We start from the raw sequence: 13,900 nt of genomic DNA, 5'->3' as shown, positions 1-13,900 counted from the left end.
CTGCAGCCACCATTTATAGGGACTGCTACCAACACCCTGACTGACAGGGTGTCAGGTTGTATTTCTGACTGTGTTGGTGGTTGTTTCTTTTATATTATTGCATGTATTTTATTTTTTTTCTCTTTTCTCCTATTAAATTGTATTACTGACTTGGAGTCTCGCACTGGTTTTACTTTCAAACCAACACAGTTGGCAATGGTCCAGACTCTATTACCTCCCTGCTTGTGGTAACTGCATACCCAGGATGTCTTTTTCCACTGATGATATAGCTGCTCCAAATAGTGAACCAGATCTCAGCATCCTCGTGAGGGGTGTACTTCAGATCCTGGTGACTGGAGTAGGTGGCTTCAATGGTCTCCAGGCAGTCATGGATCACTGGTTCTCCCATACTCCCGCTGAGGAAAGAAGCTGGGTTCAAAATGTTAGTTACCACAATTTAAACATCATGTTGTTCTACCAGTATGGCCCGGTACCTTAGGAATCTTTGTGGGGAAAGCCAATGTCCCCCTTTCACCTCCAGGACTGCAGACACTATGTGGGACACTAGCACGGTCAACTTCTAGCCTAGGGTGAATTTGCGTGCCTCTTGGATGTTCACTGCTACTGCTGCAACAGCTCTGAGGCACCCTGGCCAGCCCTTGGCTGCCGTGTCCAGCTGTTTGGAGAGGAAGGCTACTGCCCTCCGGTACGGGCCCAGGTCTTGTGCTAGTATTCCCAGAGCAATCCCCTGCTTTTAATGAGAAAATAGAAACAATGGTTTACTCACATCTGGAAGTCTCAGGGCTGGAGCTGACATGAGGGCCTTCTTTAGTTGGTCAAAGGCTCGTGTTGCTTCTTTCATCCATTGGAGATCTCTGCTTCCTTCAGTAATCAAGGCATATAGGGGTTTGACTAACAGCCCATAATTGTAAATCCACAGTCTGCACCACCCTGTCATGCCCAAGAAGGTTCTCAGTTCTTTTACTGTTCGGGGTTTTGGGGTCTGGCATATTGTTTCCTTGCGATCCCATCCCAAGGTTCTTTGTCCAGCACTAATCTAAGCCCAAATAGACAACTGGACTTTCTTCTGGGATACTCGATACCCCTGTACACCCAAAAAATTTAGGAGGCTTACTGTTCACTCCATACATGCTTCTTGAGTTTTAGTAGCTATCAGGAGGTCGTCCACATACTGTAACAGCTGTCCTTCTCCTGATGGAGCTTCCCAGGATTCTAGATCTTTTGCCAGCTGTTCTCCAAATATGATAGGGGAGTTCTTGAACCCCTGGGGTAGTACACACCATGTGAGCTGAGTTTTACGTCCAGTTTTGGGATTTTCCCATTCAAATGCAAAAATTTTTCTGGCTGGTTTCATGGAGAGGAAGGCAAAAGAAAGCATCCTTCAAATCTAAAACAGTAAACCAGGTTAGTTTGGATGTTAAATGAGTTAACAAGGTGTAGGGGTTGGCAACCACTGCGTATAAATCTTCAGTTATCTTATTAAACACTCTTAAATCTTGTACTTACCTGTATGATCCATCGGGCTTTTTTACTGGCAAAATAGGAGTATTAAAATCAGATTGACATTCTTTGAATAGTCCTATTTGCAAAAAGTTCTCAAGTACTGGACTAATCCCTTCTCTATCTTCCTTCTTTAAGAGATATTGTCTAATTCTAAGTGGTCGTTTTCCTTCTTTAAGCCGGATTTGTACTGGTAGAGCATTCTTTGCTCTCCCTGGTATATCAGAGGCCCACACCCCAGGGAACACCTGATCTGTTATTTTCTTAATAATTTCTTCTTCGTTTTCAGCTTCAATATCTTTGGTTATTAGCATCAAGCTTAACAGTTCTACATATTGCTGATCTTTTACCTCCAAACTAATTTCCCCATTTTTGAATATTATTTTTACTTCTAATAGTTCCAATAGATCCCTACCCAAAAGTGCTAATGGAGCATTGGGCATATATAAAAATCTGTGAATTTCCCATTGTCTCCCAAGTTTATATTTCAATGGTCTACAAAAATAAGCCCTTTCAGATTGGCCAGTTGCCCCCTATACTATTACATAATCATCTGTTATTGGTATCAAAGCTTTATTTAACACCGAATATGTTGCCCCTGTGTCTATTAAAAACTTCATTTCTTGTTCTTTGTTCCCTAGTTTCATTATAACCAGAGGGTCTCCTAGGGTATGACTCTCCAGTCTGTCTCAGTCTTCTTTGACATAAGTCACCATAGCCTCCCCTCTTTGATCTCCTTTTCTTTGATTATCACCTTTTCTTTGTTCCGGACAATGGCTTTTCCAGTGTCCAATTTTCTTACAGTATGCACATTGATCTCTCCCTAACCGGGGTAGTTCTTGCCTTGGTAGCCCTTCTCTATATCTTTCTCTTTCTTCCCTCACTGTTGTTGCTAATTGTTTCATTCCTTCCTTATACCCTTCTTCCCGATTACTAGAAACTCTCCATGCCTCATCTAGCAAAGTCTTTAAATCCCGTGCTGTTGGACCCCATATTTTCTGAATTTTGCATCTGATGTCCCCTGTAGATTGTCCCAGAAATAAACCCACTAGTTGTTGTGTTCCTTCCTCAGACTCAGGATCTAAAGTTGTATAGTGGCGTATCGCATCTCATAAATGTTCCAAAAATTCAGAAGGTGTTTCAGAGGAACCTTGCTTAATTGTATACAGGGCAGACCAGTTTATTCTTCTAGGAATTGCTCTTTCCAACCCCTTTACTATAAAATCTTGATAATCCTCTAATTTTCCTATATCATCATCATCATTAGGATCCCATTGTGGGTCCTGGAGAGGAAAAACATCACTAGTTCTGCATTGTGTTATTTTGCAAGCATCTTCTGCTAAACTCCCAGCTACCTTCAAAACTAATTGTTTCTCTGTTTCTGTTAAGGCATCTAGCAGCAGCTGGAGATCTGACCAGTCAGGTCGATGCTGTTTAACCATAAATTTTAATTTTCTTGCAACACTTATTGGGTCACTCCGATAATGTTTAGCAATCTTTTCCCAGGCCTCTAAATCCATTGTAGAAAAAGGAATTTTAACTAACATTTTTTTCCCTTCAGGACTCACTGCCTCTCTCAAAGGTGCTTGTATAATTTCTTTGGTTTGTTTCCGATTCCGGGATGCTGTTAGACCGTTTAGAGAGGGCTTCTCCTCACTGTCACTGCTGAGCAGTGGGAGAGGTTTAGGAGTAAGTGGAGTAGTCGGAGTAGGGATAGGATAGAAGATGAAGCTGAACTGGAAATAGAGATCAGAGTTGATTCAGCTGAGCTTAAAACTGGAGCTGGAGTTGAAATAGAAATTGCTTTGGTTAAAACTGGAACTGGGGTTGTGATAGAAATTGCTTTGACTGGTGTGGGGGATGGAACGTAGGCTGGAGTCTGGATAGAAATCTCAGGAGGTGCAATGGGAGCTGGAGCTGGAGTCACTGGAGTGGGCTTCTCTTCAGAAGTAGTAGATAAAGTGGGAGTTGGGTTTAATAACCGTCCCAAATTTGCTTCCCCCCTCACTCCCCTTTGCCTTCTAGGGGGTGATTCAAACAAATCTCCCCGTTCTTGCTTCAGAGGGTCACCTGGATACACCTTATCAGGGTGCGTGCAATGTTGGTTTATGGAGCATGTACTACAACATTGTTTTAACTTAGCCTTGTTGTCTTTTTCTAAGGCCAATACTAAGGGGTCAGAGGGAGCTTTGAGTCCGCAATCTCTCTGCCACTCAGGGTGATTCCGGAGAGAGAAAAACATGTCTGCATAAGTCACCTCCTCCCACTTCTGTCCCCATCTCAAAAATAACATAAGCTGTAAAAAAAGTCTCATAATGTAAAGATCCAGCTGGGGGCCACCTGGCTCCCCCCTCAAGCTTGTAAAGTGGCCACCACTGTGTACAAAACTTTACAAGGGTCTTTTGGTTCTCTGAACCACCATACCCCACTAGCTCCTTCCAATGTGCCAAAATGCACCCCAGAGGACTAGTTTTAGGGATCTCTTTAGTCTGGTTAGTTCTCATCACTCCTCCTTAAACAAACTGCTCCTGTCCTTTATCTGTACTCAGTCTACTTCAAAAAGAGTCACGCTTCAGTTCTCAGAGGCTAATGAATTTTCTCAATCAACCTATATTGGACTTATCAGTGAAAAGGGCAGTGTGACCTTAAAAATACAGAACCAAAACACACATGCACAGTCACTATGGGGAGGGAGCTTTTAAGGGTTTCATGCACCCCACTCGCTTCATTTTTCCCCAGCTGTTTCAGTCGCCCGAGAACAGAACCACGGGTCCAAACTCCCACTCACTTCGTGCTAATAGAACGTCTCAACGAGCTCTCTCTCAACCACTCCCAGAGTCAGGACACATTCACACAGTTCAACAGCCATACACCAGGATTTTGCCTTTACAAATGCTAGCCCCACAATGCTAGCAAACAGAGCCCTCTATGGCACAACAAATGGCAAAATCTTCTGCCAGCAACTACAGACCGAACCCTTTCAGTTCAGTATAACAAGTTTAACAAGATTCCCTGCTGGCAACCAAGTACAACTGATCAGATACCAAACAAGTCTTGCAAGCACACAGAGGCACAAGTTGTGCGTGGGATGTCTCCCACGACTTACCAACGGCCTTTCCTGACCACGCGTACACCTTACAGGTCACAACTTAAATTGTTTCAAATTTTTTTTTAAACATACCCTTTTGTCCAGAGTTTTGGTAGTCAGGAGTCCTTGTCTGCTGCTGGATGAACAGTTCGGGCAGCGGAGCCCTCTCTTCCAGGAATATCCTGGGGGTCCACTACCCGGGCTGGTCTCACAGCCAAGCAGAGCCTTCTCCTGCCTGGCTTGCCAAATGAATAGTTAAAAAAAACCAAAAAACAAACGGTATAATCACCGACAAAGACCCTCTAATTAAAGTTAGAAAGTGGTATGTTTATTCACTGGCAGGCGGCACGGGAGTCACCTCCGAAAGGCGTGACTGCCTCGAACAAGATTCTTTGCCATCTATTTATTCCCCAAGATCTTACATACAATACATATGCATAACCCTAGCACCTCCCATCCCATATTAAAATGAGCCTATTAGTCCTTCACGCATGCACAGTTCTTCTCTTGAATTGTGTTGGTGGTCTCGAAATGGGTCAGTGGTCTTGAAGGATGAAGTCAGGAGAGTCTTCATCAGGTCTTGGTGACCCTCTGGTACGATCCAAGGCCCCGTGCTTCATGATTAACGGTTTACTTACTTTGCGTTCTTCTATACATAAGTTCATAATAGCACATAATTATACCAATTAGCTCTAGCCTAAGAATTTAGTAATTATTAACCTACCGTTTACATACCTAACTTACATCTTGGTCATGGAAACTACTTCTACCCTTAGCAAAAATTTTAACTCTTTAAAACCATAATTCAACAGGACAGGGACCGGCTCTGGAATATGGTGTGTGACAAAGAGAGGGAGAACAAGGATGAAGGAATATCCGGGAAATGCAGATTGTACGTTAAAAGATTAGGATTCTTTTTCAAGGCTTTTGTGAGTTTTGCCAGAAAATAAAAGTAACACGGGGATGGCCACGAGAGTTTGCTGAATGTGTGAGATGGGTTTGAAAAGCATGAGTTTCTGATTATTCCTAGTTGTGATTGTGGTTTGCTGGGAGGGGATTTGATGGCTGGAGTTGGGAATGTGAGTTGGTGTCGTGGGGATTACTGGGCAGGCTAACACTTTTAAATGCTGGAGTGAACCCAGAGGTGTGGGCAGTCCCAGGGGAATATGAAAAATTGCATATGGAGCCTCTCCACATTACTCTGAGGCGACCTGGACAACTGGTATCTAAAAAGCAATGCCCTCTTTCAAGGGAAGGAATGAAGGGGTTGCTAAGCTAAGGATGGGTCTTTTAGAACCGTGTATGTCTCCCTATAATACTCCTATCCTGCCAGTTATAGTGAAGGACCTGAGAATAGTAGGTGCAACTATCAAACCCAGGCACTCCACGATCCAAGATCCTTATACCATCTTGAGCTGGGTTCCCTCCTCACACTGGTGCTATTCGGTACTTGACTGTCCTGGGGTACAATGCAAAAATGTGTATTCTATCACCATCTGTTAAAATGTGGGAGGGGTGGTGATCCTTATCTCTGTGGGAGATATCCTCTGCTGATGTGCCATCTGATAAGATCAGGGGGATGATCATCGTTATCTATTCACAACCCATCCTTCCTCCAGAAGATATATTCTGTTAATGGGCCATTAAGTCCTATCTTATTACTGATAAGATTACATCATCCCATTGGGAGATGCTCCAGCCAGGGGCAGGAGCCAAGCCTTTCATACCTAGATAAAAAACTGGGGTTTGGAAGGTGAAGGCAGCCCTTTCCACTGGATCCCAGAGGAAAGTCGGACCTTTACCACATCATCGCTGGACCTTCGGAGGAAAACACACCCTTCTACAGGACCACTGCTTCAACTGAACCACATCTGTCATCCAGGAGGACTGCAGTCAGCATTTATACGGACTGCTACCAACACCCTGACTGACAGGGTGTCAGGCTGTATTCTGACTCTCTCGGTGGTTTTTCTTTTGTATTGTTGCATGTATTTTAATTTTTTCTCTCTTTTTTTCTTTCCTATTAAATTCTATTACTGACTTGGAGTCTCTCACTGGTTTTGCTTTCAAACCATTACATTTATTTAAGGGATGCTTTCTGGGGGTGTCCAATTACAGAAGATAGTAAACGGTGTTTTGCCTTTGAGAGGAATGTTGAATTTGTCTTTACAAATGAGTTGTGGATCAGCCTCTCATTTTGCCCTAGACACGCCGACATCCTCCCATCCCATCTTGACTCATCCCCCAAACCCAGAGAGAGAAGTGGCCGGGGCTGGCGGTCGCCTACCTCCATACCGTGCTGACAGGACGCAATAGCGGATTGACGGGACGCTGGCCCTGCGGCTGACAGATGCTGCTGCTCTGACACATTCCCACGCTCTCAGAACCACCTGGAAGAGAATTGCAGCACCTAATTAAAGCCTTGCCATTTTGCTGAGAGCTGTGTGCATGCCTATTTGGCAAAAAGTGTCAGACATCTAATATATTTCTCTCTCGTGTCTGATAACACTAGGACTACTTATTTAATAAAACACCGCAGGGTACTGACAGTCCAAATGCACAAAATCATTATAGTCCTTTGCCCTACTGAGCCCCCATTTCCTTTTCTTTCCCAGCTTTTCAGTAGCAATGAATAAATCGAGAACTAGAGTGCTATATTCAAATACAAATGAATCAGAACATATAAACCTATCATCTTCAATCGTCAAGTTGAAGAATCGTCAAGGCTGAGGCAGCCTATAAGTAGTAGGCATATTGCAGAAAACCTGGGAATGGTTGGCAAAGGAGTGCAGTTTGCAGCCGATTAACAGACCCATAGAGTGGGATAAAACGGTCACCTACTTCTCCAGGGCACCTCCCCTCACACCCCAAAAACTGAACTCAGTGAGAGTAGAAAGAAGTGTATATACTGACTTTAAAACCTGCATAGTCACTATAAAAGGCTTTCTGAAGCTAACCTACCTTGGCAATCTAACTAAGCAGAAGTTTTATTTATTTTCTTCCACTTGTCTCCCTGAGAGGAATGTTAAATTTCTTTACAAATGAGTTGTGGATCAGCCTATAGATAAGGCTAGCACTGAGAAATAAAAGAAACAATGGGATGGATTCCACTGATTGATGAATGGAAAGAGATATTTGCCTTTACAAACAAACTGTAGGGCTGCTGATAAATGAAATTGGATATCGAAAGATGAAAGAAGCAACGGGGGGAAAACTATGAATTCTATAAGAATTAAAAATTAAAAGGGAGGGTTATACATTAGAGGGGAATTTCAGGTATCAGGCGTTCCGGGAAGTCTGTGCCTCTCAAGTACCTAAGCCAATGGGGAAAGAGAGAGGGAAATGCGGCCGGGAAAATAGGATAAAAAGGAGGCTGCGTCCTCCAAAAATTTGAGAGATCCCAGGGGAATGTCCCATGGCCTCTCCCTTTATTCGAATAAAGCAAAAAGGACTCCTCTGTCTCCTTTTTGGACACAAACCTCTGGTGTTTGTGGATTAATTTTCCTGACACCTTTGAGAGGGAACAGGAGGAAGGAGGGAAAAATGATAAAACAATTGACATGGACAGTTCTCCGTCAGGGATATACAGAGTCACCAGTTTTGTTTTGGCAAGCTTTGCAGAAAATATTGAGAGAGTTTATTCCACCCTCAGGAGTTAAGTTGTTGCAGTATGTGGATGATTTACTCTTATCAGGGGAACAGGAAAACGTGGTTGAAGAGGCTACTGTAAGGCTGCTTAATTTTCTTGCTAAAAAAGCACTTAGAGTGTCCAAAAAGAAGGCGCAGTTAGTAGAAAAGAAGGTCAAATATTTGGGACACATTCTGTCTGAAGGGTTACAGTGTATTGATCCAGAAAGAATACAAGGGATTTTACAGGTACCATTACCCCAGACTAAAAAGGAGTTACAGCAGTTTTTAGGGTTAGTGGGGAACTGCGGAGCATGGATCAAGAATTTTTCTGTTGTGGCCACACCTTTATATAACTTTTTAACCCAAGACAGTCCTAATGTTGTGGTATGGGCACCAGAAGGAGAGCAAAGCTTTAGAAGCAATTAAAAGAAGGGGGGAGGTTGCCGCCTGCCTGGTCAGTTCAGACAGCAGAGCTGTATGTGCTTGTGAGAGCCTGTGAGTCGTGCGGGGACAAGACAGTGAATGTTTTACTGATTCTAAATATGCATATGGGGTGATACATGCATTTGGGAAACTGGGAAGAAAGAGGTTTATTAACCTGCACGGAAAAGACGTTATCTCATGAGAAATTAATTTCTCCCCTATTGGAGGTGGTGAATTTACCAAATAGTGTGGCAATAATCCACATTAAGGGATGTCACTGGTGGGGGGTTTCGGGGTCCCTTTGGGATCCCTGAGACTGCTTTTGCAGCCCTCAGTGACAGAGCAAATTCCCGAGCCTTGCCCAGATAGAATTGTGGCTCGCTGTGAGCTCTCAGACCAGCGGGGAAAAGAGACCAGCATATGCAGAAAGGCACAAATCCATAGTTTATTCTATGAAGGCATCCTATCTAGCATATACCAAGGGCTATTGTTTTACAGGGGTTTTTATATCTTTTGAGGGTTTTACAATTTGCACCAATTACCAAGGGAATTCTACTTTCTGACCAATCCCTGAGGGATTTTGCGTTCAAAGCTGGCCTATGGATACTAAAAGAGAATGAACCACTAATATTGAAAATAGATAAGAGGGTCTTCCAAGGGAGGAAGCTAAATTCCTTTTGTATTCGTCATTTCACAAGCCATTTCTTATCTCTAAACTATGCTTTTCCAAGGAGCTTGTTCTGAGGATGCAGGGAAACTTTCTTCTGTGTTTTCTGCTCCCTCCACAAAGGGGCACCAAGCAGGGTGCTTGGAGGAGGCAATAGGAAACCAACTGGCTGATGAAGAAGCTCAGAAAGCTGCATTGTTGCCAGAAATCTCTAAGATCCTCCCCTTGCTCCCAGTAATCCCACCACTGCCAGGGAAATTGTCTTTTCCACCAGAAGAACTTGAGATAAGTAAAAAGAGTGGGGTAGAGGAAAGAGAAGATTATTGCTTTTCAAGGGATGGCAGGCAGTGGATACCAAAAGCTCTGGCTGTATCAATATTAAAACAACTCCATGAAGGGAGCCATTGGAGCACACTGGGACTGGCAGAAGCCTTCCTCAAAATGTATGCAGCTGTGGGTCTTTTTACTCTGGCAAAGCGAGCTATTGAGGGTTGTTTGATTTGTGCTAAAACCAATAACAAAGGTACAAAGAAACGTGACAGGACAGGGAGGCCTTGGGCTGCACGTCCCTTCCAGAGATGCCAAGTGGATTTTACTGAAATGCCCCTAGTAGCAAGATTTAAATATCTTCTGGTAATAGTATGTCAGTTAACAGGGTGGCCAGAAGCATTTCCAGCCGTTTCAGCAACTTCAGGATCAGTTATTAAAGTATTTTTGGAACAAATAATTCCAATATATGGGATTGTGAAAGCAATAGACTCAGATAGGAGAACTCATTTTACAGGAAAAATTCTTCAAGGGGTTATGACTGCTTTAGGGATACAATGGAATCTCCATATCCCCTGGCACCCCTGTTACCGTATGGACTAGAAATCCTGAATATTAGAATATAAAGTGTATAAACCATAATAGTAGTAGTAATGCTAAGGCTTGAAGACTGCAGTCCCCAGAGTAGGCCCTGGGAAACTAACTTAAGAGTGTGCTGTGCTGAGAGCATGCAGAACTGTTAGTGATAAGGTTAAAGTCTAAACATAAATAAAGTACTGGTGGTGGGCAGTGGCATAAGAGAGAGATTGAGGGGGAGAACACTATAGTCCTGAGGCAGTGGCGCCAGAGAGAGATTGAGGAGGAGAACACTATAGTCCTAAGATAAGCAACCATGTAGGATTTATGACGCCAAAATGCTATCTTCAAGGTGAATGTATCTACAGAAGAATGTGTACTTCTGCACATAAACCATTTGTAAAAAGGGTATAAAAAACCCTCTAAAAAGGGAACCAGCGGGATCCTGACTTGGGACGCGAGTCCGCAGGTCCCCGGGCCCTGAATAAAGCACCGCATAAACTGACACTCTGTTAGTTTGTGTTTTACTTGGGGTTTCGGGCAGCACCCCCAGAGTTTGGGTCAGGTTGAGAGGATGAATGGAGAAATCAAGAAACACTGTTTGAAGCTGGTGATAGAAACTAAGATTCCATGGGTACGGCTCCTGCCCCTGGCTTTGGCAAGAATAACGGCCAGACCTACAGGAGATATTCAATTATCTCCCTTTGAATTGATGTTTGCAATTCCTTACCCTTGTAATTCTCCGCCTAGTGCAGGGGTAGAGATAAGTGATGTGTATTTAAAACAATATGTGGCTCGGATACTGTCTCTTGTGAAATCTCTTTGACAGGAAGCTCAGCTGGCACAGACCCTGCCTTTGGACTTTGATGTTCATAACATCCAACCAGGAGATTGGGTCCTAGTTAAGGAGTTGAAAGAAGTATCACTGGTGGTAAAGTGGCGTGGACCTTTCCAAGTGTTACTGACCACAGAAACAGCCGTCAAGACAGCTGAACAAGGGTGGACCCATCACACTCGGGTCAAGGTCTCTGAGGCCCCGAGATTTGTACATCTCATATCTTAGTAAAATCCTTTTGAAACTGTCAGTTGTTTATCTCCTTTTTCTTCCTTCAGAGTAATTTATGTGACATTTTTCCTCTCAACAAACACCAACTTGTTTTGAAAGCATTTTTTCCTTTTGTTTCTCAAGTGCTACATTGCACATGTATTCAGTTGTGCACAAAGGTATTTCTTGGTCCTGCAGGCATGTAGCATAGCACAGGTCACACTCATATGGTTGAGCTCTCCTCACCCTCCAAAAGATGGCCACATTGACACCAGGAGCAGTTCCAGGTCTGTACCAATCCCAGGCATTATCTTATAAAATGTTAGTTGGCATGGTCCAGAATCCTGTCATGGAATGTATTATCCGTCAATGTGTGTGACCCTGTACCTGGGTCTGTTTACTGGTAAAGATTTAGCCACAGAAAATTAAATCCTGCACACTCGTGCAGGTAGCACAACTGCCAGGAAAAAGCATAGCCGTCATTAAAATGTCTGTTGTGGTTTGACACTGCCCAAACGCTAGGCACCCACAAAAGTCGTTCACTTACCCTATCCTGCTACAATTGGGCAGAGGAGAGGGAAAAAGATTATCAAAGGGCTCATGAGTTGAAATAAGGATTGCAAGAAAAAAACACTTTAAGGGCAAAACTGGTTCAAACTAAAAGGTATAAAGTAAATTTATTATTAACGGAGTCAGAGGAGAATAACAAAATGTAAAAAAAACCCCAACTTTAAAACACCCTTTTTCCCCCTAGCCCCTCCCTCCTTCTCACTGACAGCACAGGAAGACAGGGCATGGGGATTTTAGTCAGTTTGTCATTCGAGATCTTTTTCTGTTCGCTCAGGGAGAGGAGTAATTTTTCTGCTATGCCATGGGGTCCCTCCCATGGGCAAACAGTTGTCCCAAAAATGTTGTGGCATGGGTCATTCATCCACGGGGTGCAGTCTTTTAAGGATAGGCTGCTCTAGTTTGGAAGTAAGGGTTCTCTATCTCTGGAAGCAGGGGCCCTCTCTCTCTATTCAGGTCTCCCACTGGGTCACAACTTTCCTTGGTATCCACCCACTCTGGTGTGAGCACTTTTCCCACGGGCTGCGAGTGAATCTCTGCATCCTCCATGGACTTCATGCATTAGGAGGGGACAGTTTGTTTCACCATAGTCCTCACCACAGCTTGCAGAGGAATCTCAGCTCCGACGCTTGAAGCACCTCCTCCCCCTCTTTATTTTCCACTAACCTTGGTGTTGTCATGTTGTTTTCTGTCATGTCTTCACTTCTTCCTCTTCTCTGTCTAGAAGAAAAGCTGCTCCCCGTAGGTACCAAATTCCACTAATTCAAAGATTCCTGCAGGATCCCGCAGCACTGGGAAGTTGATCTCGTTTAGGTTCTGTGTTGGGGAATCACTCATCATGCTTCCGCTGCCAGCTAGGCGGCTCTGCCGCTATTGTGAAAAGGGCAGCAGTGTCTGCCGTGGTGCTGGCGCTATTAAACGCTTCTCTTCATGCAGGGTGTTGGGAAGGGAAAGCCGCCCCTGTCCTTTTTGCCCACAGTGCAGTTCACTAGGGGTGGCCAGGCAGGCAAGGCTCCCTACGGGCCGCCTTGAGATGGCGGTGACCGCGCTGGTGCATTGGCGCATTGGCACGTGCTGCACCAGGGATAGCCCCTGGCAGCAGCACTTTGCCATTCCTGGAAAAAAAAAACAAACCTGTTTTGATTTTCTTCTTAAATATATGTCTTAGAGTGTTTGTATAATGCCTATATCCCCAAATCGTCTGTTCTGTTAGTGTTGAATATTAAATTCTGCAACTTTAAAACTAGTTCCAAGAGTGAAGGGGGGAAAGAAAAAGTGCAGAATTTGTTATCAGAAACTGCACTAGCTCCCCCGCATTCCTGCACACAGACTGTGCTGTCTGCGGTGGACAGAGAGAGAGCTCTCCTTTGCTCTTAGTTAGTTTTCTGGCTAGCTGAGGCAGAAAAGCCCCCTAAATTGTTTTTTTCCCCTTTTTCTGTTTTCCTAGAACTGTTAAAACCTGCTCTAGACTAAAAACCCAGAAGAGCACCGGGAGCTCACACCTGTGGCCCACCAGGCCTGGCCTGGGCCACAGCATTCCCCAGCACAGGAGGGACTGAGAACAGACTGAGTGAGCCGGGCAGCCCACGAAAAGAACTCTTCTAAATCTGTCATCTCTTCAGAACGCCGAGAGGTTTTGCTGTTTAATATTGTTCATTTTTGTGATAACAAATGTGTTGCCTGTTGAATAAACAGTTTTCTTTTTTTTTTCCACTTTTCTCCAATTTTTTTTCTTTCTCTTTTTTCCCCCAAGCCAACTGGGGGAGGGACTGCTTAAAATCTTTTCTTTTTTTCTTTTTCCTAGGAAGACCTCATTCAAAAGTTTCCTCCCAAATTTGTCCTAAACTAGGACAATATGTCATCACAGAGGTGTTACCAACCTAATTGGGCCAGCAACATGTCCATGTTCAGAGCCATCAGAGATTGGCTTTGTTGGAGATGGTGGAAGCTTCTAGCAGCTTCTCACAGAAGCTATCCCTGTTCCTCCCCTCCAAAAACCAGGCTATGCCAAACTAATACAAGGTCCCTCTCCCACCTGAAATAGCTGGAAAAGGATAAAGCAATCCTTGAGAGCTCAGGAAAATCAGTGACCTTATCTGGAGGAAGAAACATTGGGCTTTTAGTTTAGGGGTCTGTC

At 43.9% G+C, this 13,900-nt stretch overlaps 1 long non-coding RNA gene across 1 annotated transcript; it reads right to left on the bottom strand.

The window, feature by feature from the left end:
• Window positions 1-4,894: 4,894 nt before the first annotated feature.
• Window positions 4,895-12,792, bottom strand: LOC148220223 (uncharacterized). Its single transcript, XR_015798986.1, has 3 exons — window positions 12,430-12,792; window positions 6,876-6,978; window positions 4,895-5,237 (listed from the first exon to the last, which is right to left on the bottom strand). It is a non-coding gene; the product is annotated as an uncharacterized LOC148220223 (long non-coding RNA).
• Window positions 12,793-13,900: the final 1,108 nt, after the last annotated feature.

The sequence above is a fragment of the Sturnus vulgaris genome, chromosome W (assembly GCF_052056855.1).
Source record: "Sturnus vulgaris isolate bStuVul1 chromosome W, bStuVul1.hap1, whole genome shotgun sequence".
In the NCBI taxonomy this organism is placed as follows: Eukaryota; Metazoa; Chordata; class Aves; order Passeriformes; family Sturnidae; genus Sturnus; species Sturnus vulgaris.
Note: the sequence above shows the minus strand (reverse complement) of the source record. Positions and strands in the feature narration are given on the sequence as shown.